This window comes from Aotus nancymaae, unplaced genomic scaffold (genome assembly GCF_030222135.1).
Source record: "Aotus nancymaae isolate 86718 unplaced genomic scaffold, 86718_ANA_hifiasm-v0.15.2.pri h1tg000040l, whole genome shotgun sequence".
Taxonomy (NCBI): Eukaryota; Metazoa; Chordata; class Mammalia; order Primates; family Aotidae; genus Aotus; species Aotus nancymaae.
The window spans coordinates 88256720-88271209 of record NW_026988454.1 but is presented as its reverse complement, the minus strand read 5'-3'; the positions used below and the strand labels follow the sequence as shown (position 1 = coordinate 88271209).

The 14490-nt window shown below is 36.6% G+C and overlaps 1 non-coding gene across 1 annotated transcript; it reads left to right on the top strand.

Annotated features, from left to right (window-relative positions):
- Positions 1–413: 413 nt before the first annotated feature.
- LOC135268466 (U6 spliceosomal RNA) lies at positions 414–520 on the top strand. Its single transcript, XR_010336784.1, has one exon. It is a non-coding gene; the product is annotated as a U6 spliceosomal RNA (small nuclear RNA).
- The last annotated feature ends 13970 nt before the right edge of the window (positions 521–14490 follow it).

Genomic DNA, 14490 nt, shown 5'->3' with positions numbered 1-14490 from the left:
AAGGGGCTACAGTCCCAAACGCTAGTAACATCAAATGCTAGCAAGGATGTGGAAGAACAAGAACTCTCATTCACTGCTGGTAGGAATTCAAAATGTTACAGCCACTTTGGAAGACAGTTTTACAATTTCTTACCAAGCTAAATATAGTCTTACCATATGATATAGCAATTACACTCCTATGTATTTACTTGAATTCACTGAAAGCTTATGTCTGCATAAAAGTTTGCACATAAATATTTAAAGCAGTTTTATTCATAATTGCCCCAACTGGAAGCAACCCAGGTATTCTTCAAGAGGTGAATGACAAACAATTGATGTATCTACACAATGGAAGATTGTTAAGTGATTAAAAAGTAATGAGCTATCAAACCACAAAAACACATGGAAGAACTTTAAGTAAAAGAAACTGGTCTGTGCTCGCTTCGGCAGCACATATACTAAAATTGGAACGATACAGAGAAGATTAGCATGGCCCCTGCGCAAGGATGACACGCAAATTCGTGAAGCGTTCCATATTTTTATGACGAAAGATTAATAAATATTTATAAGACATGAAAAAAAAAAAAAAAAAAGAAACTGGTCTGAAAAGGCTACATACTTTATGATTCCAACTATGTGAAGTTCTGGAAAAGGCAAAACTATGAAACTATGCTGTACCGTATTATAATGGTAGATAACATTATGCGTTAAAAAGCCACAGAACTGTACAAGGCAGAGTGAACCAAAATGTAAACTATGAACTTTAGTTATTATAATGTAGAAATATTGCTTCATCAATTGTTTGAAATGTATCACACTACTGCAAGATATTAAAAACAGAGGAAACTATGTGTCAGGGAGAGAGGTGATATGTGGGAACTCTGTACTATCTGCTTAATATTTCTGTAAACCTCTCTAAAAAATAAATTCTATCCATTAAAAAACAAAATTATAAAAATTCACTGGCTTCCTCTTCTAGTATCTGGAAAAAATGATTATAGACCATGATCAAGTGAGTTTTATCCTAGGAAATCAAGGTTAGTTGAAAGGATCTGAACAATGACATGAGTAAAACTTCAAAGATTTGTAGAATTCCTTCTCTTCATCTCCCTATTTCCAACTGTCTGACTAATTTCGGCAAACTTAGCAGCCTCAAATTTTGACCTATCTTTGACAACTCAGACTCTGGTTTTGGGTTTTGTTTTTTTTTAAGCCATCAAAACCAATGACTTTTGCATGGACTTCACCTCCACATACAATGGTTTGAAAGTCCAAGAGAAAGACAGCTCCACATGTATTTCCCCTTTCTCCAGCTTCTGAGCCATATGCTAGGTTTATTTAACCCCTTTCATTCACTTCTTCTTGTATTCTTAATTTTTTAGGTCTTCACAGTAAATGGGAAATTTTGTTATCATTACGCAAACCAAGATGTCCCTATAAATGCCTTTTTATAAATCACTCTTTCTATGAAATTGATAATGATACAAACAGGAGGCAGGAAAATACTGGGTAGAAGAGTGCTGCTCCCTGGCAAAGACCCCACCCTCAAGCCTGGAAACCCACAGCCCTAAATGAGAACAGGCATTCCTGTTTTCATATCCAAATGTTGCCTTTCCAACACCACTCTGGCCTGCCACCCCCCTATTCTGTGCCCATATAAACCCCAAGCTTCACTGGCAGAGCAGCACAGCAGAGGAAGAGTGAAGTGTCTGAATCTCGAGAGGAGTTTGGCTGAGAACAGTCAGAGTGGAGGTCAGCTGCGGGACGGACAAACTCCAGGGGAAGATCATCTTCCCACTCCATCCTCTCTCCAGCCCCACATATTGATGAGAGCTACTTCCATCATTCAGTAATATCTGCGGACTCATCATCCTTCAAGTCCATGTGACCTGATTCTTCCTGGACGCCAGAGAAGAATTCAGGATGCATGCAGTGCAGGAACCCATAAAGGCTGTCACACCGACTCTTCACTGAGCTGTTTAATACTTAAGCTGTCCCTGGACAGCAGGGCTAAAAGAGCACTGTAATACCCCTAGACACTATCATGGGGCTGGAGCCCAAAAGCACACACACCCTGGCTCCTGCACCTGCTCACTTGCATGCACCCCCTCCCATAAGGGGTCTGAGCGCATGGCAAATAAGAAAACAAGCCACACTTCTGTCACACGTCCTGCAAAGGGGTCAGGGAACTCTCCCATTTCAATAATAGATTGGATTGAATCTACTGAATACAGTGAGTTAAGAAAGCTATGTTGCAATTGCTTAGGCCAGAGATAATAACAGCTTTGTCTAGCATGATGGTGATAGTGTAGGAGAAAAATAGATACTTGTAGAAAACAAAGGGAATAATATTGATATAATTTGGTATTCGGTAGCATATGACAATAAAAAGAGTCAGGAGGTTACAGAATGACAGGTTTCTGGCTTATCCTACAAGATGGATAGTCACAGTAAATTTGAGAGCCCTATGAGCTAGCCAAGTAGAAATAATGACAAATAGGGCACATTTACAATGATAATAACACAGACAGCTCCTTTAACTTTAGCTGTAAATATTCTATTTCAGGCTAGTTTGATTTTTCATTCTGCATTGTGTGAGCTCTGTGAAGATGTGCCATAAATAAGACCATGTCTAATTTTTCTTTTTATTTACAATACCTGGCATAGATGGAGCATGTCTGAACTAAGGCGAAAGAAGTAGAAATGGTAGATTAAGGAAAGATAGAGGAGAGATTAAAGAGGCAGAGTCAACTGAAATTAGTAATTGATCATATGTAGACAAGTAGGACAAGAAAAAGGAGACTAAAGTGATTCCCTAGTTTAAAGCATGGGCAACTAGAAAAGTGGTGGGACGGTTAAAATATAGATTATACGAGCTGAAGCAGTCTTGAAAAATGTACTGAGTGTTGTTTTGATAAGTTGAGTATGTGGTTATGTTCAGGTGAAGGTAAAAACTAAGAAGTCAGAAGTACTGGACTGAAGTTTGTAAAGTAAATCTGAGCTACAGATACAGTATTGGAAGCCAGTTTGTGTGGTGGTCCACTGGTGTGGATAATATAAACCATGTCTTGGGTTTAAACCAAAAATAAGAGTTCTAAATGAAACCTTGAAAAACATCATCATTTAAGGTGTGACCATGAGCTCACTGAAAAGCACTGAATAAGTTTAGGAATGAGTAGCCAGAGAAGAAAGAAAAAAAAGCAGAGAGTGGTACTGTGTTATTGTTTTTTAATTTTATGATTTGTAATTGCCTCTTTTGCTTCTTATTTGCTGCTGTGAAATATCACATTATTGTGAAATATCACACAATTATTTAGGATTCTGAATATAAAATAGTGGAACTTCTATTTCTACTTAATTTTTTCTCATCCCTTCTGAATTCTATGTTCATGAATGTTTTTACATTTTACATAAGTCAGTAAATACACACACACAAATTGGGAAGTGAGAATACTTTTACAAAGAAACCCAAAAGTTTCTTTCTGATAGGGGTATATATCTAACAAAGTTTGAGATGTACTAGCCTATGCCATAGCCTCCTAAACCTGCTTGTAAAACACACCTACATCTAAACTATCTTTCACAGTATTACTGGAGAAGCCTTTTTGAATGTCTAATCTTCATAGTTTTCTGTACAGTTATTTCTGATGAATCACTAAAGTTTAAAATTCAATGTCCTTTTCATTGTAGCTCACCTTAAATCCCACACTTAGCTCCAGCTGTATGTTTTTTGAACTCTCTTCCCAGGGTTGAGTGCTTTTGCTATATTTGTGTTTTCTCTATTTTCTGAACATATTCTGATGCTCTTAAAAATTTGCTATTCCTTGAGTGTCCTCTACTCAAAATTTCCTGATAAATATAGCCTTCCCAGATCCCAACAGGCAGAACTGAGGGTTTTTCCTACCACAGAATTCCAAAGGACATTTAACTCTGTAAGTATTTACCACTGTGACCACGTGCACCCTGTGTATATATTTGTATTTATGTCTGTCTATCATTCTAACTGTAATCTCAGAGAAGGAAGGACCTATTTTCATTTTCTTAAAAACTTCCCATGCAACTTAATGGCAATTTACCAACTTAGGTTTTAAAGCAAGGATTTTTGAGTTATTTTGAATTGAATCAAAGGTAATATTAGTAACTCTTAGTAACAAAGAATAAGAAATATATCTTGTTAGTTACTTGTTTCTAAAATAGTCCCTGTATGCATTAGCTGTAGATTTTATATTGCGATTTACAGCTCTTCCAATGCTTCTAGCTTTAGATATGAGATCAGTTCTGAAAAGATCACATGGATACTCAGGAGCATTTTCCTGGAAAATCTTTTCAATAACTTTAGGAGATATTATTTTTAAATGATAATATTTTTTAAATTGTCAATTATTTTGTCAGATATAAAGCCCTCAGGGAAGTAACTAGGTCATATTTTGTCACTTGTGAGTCTCAAAGGGGACCTCTGGAAATTGAGAAACAAATATATCATTACTATCATAGTTGCCTCTGAAGACTGTGTTACATTTAAATGTAAATGAGTTCTTATGTTATTTACAACTAAAATTTTATTAAGTTTTCTTTAGCCTAGTTTTGTCATTTTTTTAGAGCTTCAGATTACAAGTATGAGAGCTTCCTCAACTAAAGAACCATAGTAAGGGAGTGCAGAGGTGTGACTCCATTGGTTTTATTGACAATATATTATCTAAGATTAGAGGTCTTCAGAGTTGTTCAGAAAGCAAATAATATACTAGTTAAACAAATGTTATTGATGCCATCTTTACAAAAGAAGGAAAAGAACATTCATTTGTCTGAAGAATTAGAACAGTTGAATAGGTTCCATTGAAATTTTGTATGTTCAGAGGAATATACTGCCTATTTGGTAGTAATAAATAGCATAATTTCCCCAAGAAAATGTGGGATTTTAATAAATTGTGCTTGTGGTTTAGTTCTCATTGGGACTGTGGTGGTTTCAGATACATGACAAATCCAATTATTTGGTTTGTGAGCCACCCCTTCTGGAAAGGCAAAAATAAAAAATAAAAATCCATGAGAGAAAAGAAAATAATATGAAGTAATATATTGAGGGCCTCAGGCTTGCTGCTAGAAAATTTGCGTGTATCTTCTTATTAAATGCTCACAGAGCTATCTGTTGTCAAAATGCGTAACTTGGGAAAGGGCTTCAGGATTATTAAATAGAGGCATCTTGTATTCATCCCACACAAAAGAACTCATCCTACACAAAGAACTCAACTGGGATTGACAGTGAGCCTGGAGCAGCTCTTCAATATGAGCAAAGGGTAAGTGAGCCACACCCACCAGTCCACATTTCCATTGTGGACTCCTAAAATCCTAGCCATGGGACAGCCCCTCAACCCTCGAGTGCCCTCAGACTCACACAGAGAGGTGCCTGGAGACCAGCTCACACTGTGTTCCACGCACCTCTGAGTCCTAAGAAGCTACATGCCCAATTTTGACAGCTCAGCCCTCAGGAGATTACAGTCTTCTCTGGGGCCCAATAGCTCCTGCATTTCCACATCCCTGCGGCCTCACTGACATCCCTGGCCCACAGCCACCACCTTGGATGGCTGCTGCTGCAAGGGTTATAAAATGAGTCATTGGCAGTGATCCAGCAATTTCCAGCAGTGAAATTACTGCTCATTTTCACACACCCCGAGGACAGACTACCTGTCCTGAAGCTGTGCAGCTGTTATCTGCTGCTGCCAGGGCCAAAGCAGGAGCCATTGGCAGTTACCCCACTGCCTCCAGCTGTGGAGCTGTTGAACATTTATAAGCACTCTAAAGACAAGGCTACACCAACCTGCAGCCATCAGCTGAGGCTGAAGCATAGGCTTCTTGTCCACATGCCTATGATTGCTGAAAGCTACCTTGTTCTTCCCAGTAGCAAGGTGGCAATATATCCGCTGCTGCCACCTCTCAAGCATTTCAGCAGAGGTCTCAGCCCACCCTGACCTTGCCTCCATAGCTAGCACCTGCACATATCACAAGGATACCTGAAGACAGGTCCACCTGGCCTGGCTCTGCAATCCCCAGTGCCTGAGCATGTCATCCAGGGGCCTAGGGATTGTCATCCTGGACCACTAGCACTGGTACCTGACCAATCCTTCTGGACACCTAAGGATAAGCCTGCCCCATCTTCTACTACCACCACAGCTACAGCTAGTATGTATCTGCAGGTGCTCATGCAGGCCTGGGGAGTACTGTGCCCAGCCCATCACATCCCTCACCAACACCAACATGGACCACTTGAGAGCCAGATATTTTTCTTGCCATTGCTACTGACATCCCCCATGCCATACCCACTGCCCAAGGGAACAAGAAAAGAACCTGCCTACTTGTCTGGCCCACGACTGTTACTAACAGCACCCAAATAAGCAACCTGGAAGCCCAAGAATCAGCCCATCAGAAACTGCTACCACTGGTGCCAACATATGCTGCCCTGGGGCTGAATAATAGGCACACTCAACCTGCTGCTGTCATCACTGGGGCCTCAATTCTGGACCACATGTCATCCCTGTCCCCAGCAAAACTTCACCACAGCCTTCACTAACAACCACACCATAAGAGAGTGAGGAATGCACAGACACCAGGGATACTTTTTCCCTCAAAGAAATTATACAGACACTACACTAATTCACACACCCAGAATTAAGGCCAAAATGCCCTACCTTAAAAAAATATATAGCTACATCTTTAGGAAAATGCCTTTCCCTATGAAAGCAAATCTTAAAAATTGGAAGAAGCAACTGTTAGACTTGATGCACACATAACATGAAAAGCAAGAAAGTATGACACCTTAAAAGGCACAGAATAATTATCTGACAACAGATTCTAATTGGAAAGAAATTTATAAAATCTCTGGAAAAGAATTCAAAATAAGGATAATTAAGAAGCTCAATGAGATAAAAACGAAAACAAACAATATAGAACAAACCGGAAAAAAATAATTCAGGATATGAATGAAAAATTTGCCAAAGATACAGATCTCAAGAAAAAAAGAACCAAGCACAAACTCTGGAACTGAAAATTTAATTGAATGGAATATAAAAGACAATTTCAAGCTTTAACAATGGACTAGGTCAAGAAGAAGAAAAAAAGGTAGGACTTAAAGATAAGCCTTTTGAAATAACCCCATCGGACAAAAATAAATTTTAAAGAGTGAACAAAGCCTATGTGACACATGGAACACAATAAAGCAACCAAATATTTAAATTTTTGTTATCCCAGAAGATAAAGCAAAAAATTAAAGTGACAGAGACCATATAATGAAATAATAGCTGAAAACTTCTCAAGTCTAGCAAGATTTTAGACATACAGATGTAGGCAGCTCAGAAATTGCCAAATAGATACAATTTTAAAGGACCTTCTCAATGACATATGCCAGCCAAACTTTCAAAAGTCAAAGAGAAAAACAGCAAGAGAAAAGTCTGTAGTCACTTATAAGGGAAACCCCATCAAACTATCTGTGAATTTCTCAGCAGAAATTCAGGCAATTCAGGAAAAAATGGGATACTACATTCAAAGTGCTGAAAGAAAAAAAAAAATGACTACTAACAAAGGATATTACTACTCAACAAATCTACCCTTCAAAAGGCAAAATAAACTCCTTCTCAGACTAGCAAAAACTAAGGGAATTAATGTTTATAATTATAATATACTATTGATTAATTCATCCTTTTATTATTTTATAGTGACTTTCTTTGCCTTTTTCTAAAGTTTGTTGTAGGACTAGACTGGTCTTACAAGAAATACTGAATGGAGTCTTACACCTGAAAACAAATGATAAAATTTACCATGATAGAAACACAAAAGTGTAAAATTCAGTGGTAAAACAAACAAATTAAGTAAGAGAAGGGACTCAAAAGGTATAACTACAAAAAGAAAAGAATGACAAACAATAAGAAAGAAAAAATGGAACATGAGGGATTTTTTTGTTTTCTTCTATTTGCTAAAGTTATCCTCTAACCATATTCTCCCACCAACACCACTTTCCAAATACCACCAGCATCCTTATTAATCAGACACACTCTCCTTTGAATTTAATTTAACAATTTATGCTTTTTGCACATTCACTTAGAGCCTTATACTTCATCTTAGGCAAGTGATTTCCTACAAGTCAGTTCAGTGTTCCCAATCCTGTGTCATATAAGAGAGTTCCTAGATATAAAAAAAAAAAAAAGTTGGTAAAAAAAAGTTAGATTTGACATTAGTAAAAAAGTGGGTGGAAGATTGTGTATTCTATGTTTTATGAGTGCGTATGTTGCTATACACATCCAGGTGTGCATGAAATATTTATCTGGTGTTTCCTAGACCATCAGAACCAAGAAAGATTTTTGAGGGTTGTTTAAGCTCCAATAATGGCAACAGGATTTGTAGATTCTTGTCCAGTGATCTGACCTAATGGTTTCACTGCAAGAAGCCAGCATTTATTTATTTTTTGGAGCATGGTGATAATAACACTGGTTTTGGAGGAAGATTTAAATTCAGGTTCTGTTATGTATAGCTGTGTACTTTTGGAAAGGGCATTTAAGAGAGTTTTCCTCAAAAAAAAATCAGTGATAATAATATTATTTATCTTTGATGCTATTTTATTTTGAGATGGAATCTCACTCTGTTGCCCAGGCTGGCTGGAGTGCAGTGGCACAATCTTGGCTCACTACAACCTCGGCCTCCCAGGTTCAAGTGATTCTCCTGCCTCAGCCTCCTGAGCAGCTAGGACTACAGATGCATACCACCTTGCCCGGCTAATTTTTGTATTTTTAGTAGAGACGAGGTTTCACCATATTGTCCAGGCTGGTCTCTAACTCCTGACCTCAGGTGATCCACCCACCTCGGCCTCCCAAAGTGCTGAGATTACAGGTGTGAGTCACCATACCCAGCCTCTTTTATGCTTTTAAATGCATGTATAAATTGCTTTCCATGTATTGTAATGTTAACCATTATTTCCAGTGGGTTTAACTTTTCTTTTTGCACTACAGGTAAACATCTGTGAGCGCTCTCTCTCTTTCTTTCTCTCTCTCTCTCTCTCTCTCTCTCTGTAGAGACAGAAAGTACATAAATATATATAGACTATATATATATATATAGAGAGAGAGTACATATAGGACTACATATATATATATACACACACACATAGAGAGAGAGACAATTAGATAATAGTCTATATTAGATAGTATACTATTAGATATGACTATTAAAGTTAAAGCTAACCTCTTATATTAGTACAAATTTAGTACAAATGGTCCATGGTAATTTCTTCTAGTAATTACTTTGTTTCCTAGTCTCTCAATAGCTTTACATTTATATAAATAACAAAAATTTTTACTATATAAATTATTTTTTCTACATATTAATAGATGCATCTTTAGATATACTCCTTTATAATTCCCATTCTTGTCAATTTTTGAATGAATGCCATTGTATCTTATCTGACAGGCAAACAAATGTAAATTTGGGGGGTACATAATAATATTTATGAATAGTAGTGATGATGGGCATGCTAGTGATGATTATGATACAATGGTGGTGATGACGATGTAAAAGGTAATGATGACAGGGATAGAAGAAATTGGAGTTGCAATGCTAGCTAATATTCATTTTTTCATGCGCTGAGTTCCAGAAAATAAAATCAAGTGCTTTTATAAATTAGCTTATTTAATCTTATCAGCAATTCCATGCAGTAACTAAGATTTTTTATTTTTTTAAATATAGATTTAGAGATATTAAGAAATATGCCAAATAGCTTATAGCAGGCAGAGCTTTGATTCTAATTGAGAATGCCTGATTCCAGAGCCCAGTAGGCTAATGACAGCATGTTTAATTTTAGTTTTTTATTTTTTCTGAAATGTCAAGAAACATGTTTAATTAAACTGAGTCAATAAAGCAGAATTCCCTGTAGAATTCTTCCATGCCAAATTGGGCTTGGTTGGTTTGAACATGTTTTAAAATCACCTATAGTAACATCAGGGTATATTTTTGGTGAAATATTTTGTTTTTTTTTTTTATGAAGAGCCTCTTCTTAAAATACATAAAATAATGATGATACATTAATGTTAGACTTTTTCTTCCATTTGATTTACTGTAATATCCTATTACCTTAGCTTTCACTTTTCTTGCTGAATATACATACAGCATACTTTGACTAATAATAAGCATAATTTTAACATAGTATTTCAGAAGACGTTGTAAAAGGTAACAGGGTCTGAAAGAAGAATAAGCATCAATAGGAATAAAATTTAAAACATTTTTTGGAAATACAATTTTAAGAATTATTGATATGTTTCTTTAACTTCTCAAAGCTCTAGTTTCCTCATGTGTGAAACAATTATAATAATATATATCTCATTTAATAGTTGCGAGGGCAAAAGTTACATAATTGTTGTTATTGGCTTAATTACCTCACCCTGAAGTTCATATGTTAAAGTGATAACCCCTAGTACCTGAGAATGTATCTGACATTCTGGACAATTAATTGCAAAGAGTTAATTAAGTTAAAATTAGGCTATTTGTATGGTTCTAAAACAATCTATTGTCCTTATTTAAGAGAATTTTGATATAAAAGAGGACAACAAAGACACATGGGAATAGAGATAAGCATGTGAAGAGGCGCAAGAGGGCAGCCATCTGCAAACCAAAGAGAAAGGCCTGGAGCAGAGCATCTTATTTTTGTCCTGTTGACATCCTGATCTTGGACTTCCAGACTCCAGAAGCGAGAAAATAAATGTCTATGGTTTACGCCACAAATCTATGACATTTTGTTACGGTAGCCTTATCATATGATAGTACGTAAGTTTATACTAAAGACACCACATGTGTTTAATTATGTTCTTCTGTCAGCCATTAGTGTGACGGGTTAAGTCAGCCTAATATTTTGTTGAGTTGCTTTTAGAAACTGTTACTATAGTTTCCTTCAGACCATCCACAAACTTCCATGATCCTCCAGCAGCAGGATGCTATAACATGCTTAGTGTTGTATCTAGGTTACCCAAGAATTCTTCTCGTCATTCCTGCTTTACCAGTTTTCAGAAGGACCTCTGTGCCCAAACCACAGAGCGTTCTCTCTGAAATCTTGCTCCTCCTCATCGGCAGTTCGCTGTGACATTTTACATGTGAAAAAAAATCACACAGTTCCAGTCCTCCTGGTCCAGACTTACTCTAAATCAGACCCTGTACACCAGGCCCTGTGTACCTGGCTCTTTTCCCTAATTCAACCAAACTCTTTATTGCATGTGTAGAGGGTCTTAAAAGAGAGAACATTTTCTAGCCTTCCCTCAGTCACTGCAGTACTGGTTGGTATCAGTACAGCATTCTGGGTCTAAGCTTCTTTCTCAGGGGCAGATAGCTTTTGCCGCTCTCTAGGTGGCAATATACCTTTGCCTGGGTCCAGGGTCAGGAGGATTTCTTGGTCTTCCCACAATGGCACATTACACTGAGTGTACAGCTTGTGGGGTTTTCTTTCCCTCTGTCTTTTCCTTCCCCAGCAACAGATGACTTGCTTCGACTTCTTCCCCTATGAACAATGGATCTTTGCATGTCTTCTATTCCCAAGTTGCTTGAGGCTTTTGCTTCATATAATAAAATAGCTCAAGACATGGGCAAGGTTTTGTGCCCACACACTTTTTCCTTCCCTGCCTCTAATCTTTCTCATGAATATATAGTGGAGTTCTCAAAGGTTCTAAATTGTCATACTAGCCTACATCCAACTTCTCATAAAGTATTGAAATTTAATGATTTTCCTTTTACCTGCTTTTACAATGTTTGTGTCCCATGTTTTGCTCAAGGTGAAACATTCGTCTGTTCCATCTCTCAGAATGGCCTGCCATTCTAGAACTTAGTCCACTTGGCGACCTTGAGATCTCAGATCTAACATGTCAAAAAACGTGAAAATTGGAAGATTATCTGGCCTTTTCTTCTTGCTAAAGTGGGAGTGACATTCTCCTGTAGGTAGCTACATCCTAAATAGAAGCAAAATTCTCTACTGATGATCCTTTGAGAAGACTCCAAATATGAATACCTAAATATGTTGAGATTGTTGAATGCAAGAGTATAAAAAAGCAAAAATGTATTTTTATCAGCAAATCCAAAAAATGTATTTAATAAGGGTTCTATCTTTCACTTGAAATGTATATACATGTATTTATTATGTATCCCTAGTGATTATATGAAAACGTCATTCAAAAGTTAAGAACGCCCCAAGAGGTTTTGGAACTGATTTTATTTTATCTAGAATTTTTTATTTCAGTTATATTTGAGAAAGTCATCATGGTAGAAATTAAATGAGTTTGTATTATGAGGAGACATCAGACAATCAATACTTGTCTTTTTATTTATTTATTTTTTTGAGATGGAGTCCCACTCTGTCACCCAGGCCGGAGTGCAGTGGCACCATCTTGGCTCACTGCAGCCTCTGCCTCCCAGTTTCCAGCCATTCTCCTGACTCAGCCTCCTGAGTAGCTGAGATTACAGACATGCATCACCATGCCCAGCTAATTTTTGTATTTTTAGTAGAGATGGGGGTTCACCATGTTGGTCAGACTGGTCTTGAACTCCTGACCTCAGGTGATTTGCCTGTCTTAGCCTCCCAAAGTGCTGGGATTACAGATGTGAGCCACCCTGCCCAGTCAAGACTTCTTTTTTTAAAGTAAGAATAATTTACGTAACCCCCAGAGTATCTCCAATACATTCTGAAATTTATCAGAGGGCCAGCCAGAAGAGAGATACAGCATTATATATCCAAAATCACAAATAAAAAGGATAAACTTCTTTATTAGACAATTAGAAGTATATGCCCAGAACATACATTTTTAAAACTATGCTATAAAAGTAATAGAATTCAACAGGCTGAATGCTAGATCTATAAACCTAGGGTATCCATTCACTAGAGAATGAAACAATAAGAAAATTAATCAATGTCTCAAGAGAAAATTCAATATTTCTAATGAAAGAAATCCTGCAAACATATAACATATAAATAGTGGCTTGAGAAACTCCAGGAAGCCTATGTAGAGAATGTTTTATTAACCTCCCCACTGTGAATGTTTCTGTGGAAGAGGAAGCACAGGAAGGTACTGCATCTTTTAAAATCTCAATGCAGGGACTGAATATTTACTCTCAGGGGTGGCATATTTGCAATGAAATATTTTGCTATATTACCAAAAGAAAACAATCTGAGGTACAGATGACAAGAAAAGGTTAGATTATTCAGAAGGCTCTCAATTCTGGAATTTTTTGTTAAAGCTTCTGGATATCTGCACATCTACTAATAAAATTTTAGTAATATGCATGTAATTACAAACCTGCAAATTTATTGTTATTACCACGTCAATAAATGTTTCCAACTGAACATTTCTTAAACTATGGACAGGAGAATAGGAAATTTATATTTCTCCAACTTCTTTACCACTTTATGAATTTTAGTAAGATAGAAAGCAGCCTATCTTGAACACATTTTAGGAAAACCCAGCCTTTCTTCTATATTGTGACAAGGGAAAAGCCTATAAAAGTAAAAAAGGCTAACTTCTCTTTTGTTCAAGGATACCACTTACATTTAATTCAATCACAAGAACATATAATAAAGTAGGATAAACTTCATTATTAGATAATTAGAAGTATACGCCCAGAACATACATTTTTAAAACTATGCTATAAAAGTAATAGAATTGAACAGGCTGAATGCTAGATCTATAAACCTAGGGTATCCGTTCACTAGAGAATGAAACAGTAAGAATATTAATCGATGCCTCAAGAGAAGGCTGAATATTTGTAATGGAAGAAATTCTTCATACATATAACAAGGGGTTACTGGTGGCTTGAGAAACTCCAGGCAACTTGCCGCTCTCCTATGATTAGCAATCATTACATTGCTCATTGCTTTGCCACTGTGTCTGTGTATAAATTGTGTAAATGTTCTTTTCCGCTTATCCACGGAATATTACATCTAGACAATGTGAAATCTACCTTCTTGTTCACTACTCCTATTGTAGCTAATCTTTTGAATGTTAAATTTAACCTATTTAAAGTTATGATACTTGATAGTAAGAATCACATTTATGAAGTACTTATTACATGCCAGTCATTTGGTGTATATTATCCACTTTAATAATTGCCACACAGCTTTGAAATTCATGAAATATTATGATCTTTAGTTTATAGATCAGGAAAATGAGGCTTACACCATTTGTGTCATGCTTAATTTCACCTAGCTATGTAATAGATAGAAGGAAAATCTGATCCATAATTATTATGTATCTTCTCCTACCTATTGCACCACACTGTCTCATCCCTCCAGCAAGAATGACTTCAAAAGTTTACTCTTGACTATTTAACTTGGATACAAACAACTATTTCTTGACTTTGAATTGCATGGGATTCTTAATAGTATTGGACAGTAGCTCATTTCTTTAACTATTTCAAAATTGAGTTTTACAATCCATTATTCTATACTTTTCAACCAAACATCTTCTCTTCAGTACCATCTTGTAGTCTTGTAGTTCTCCATGA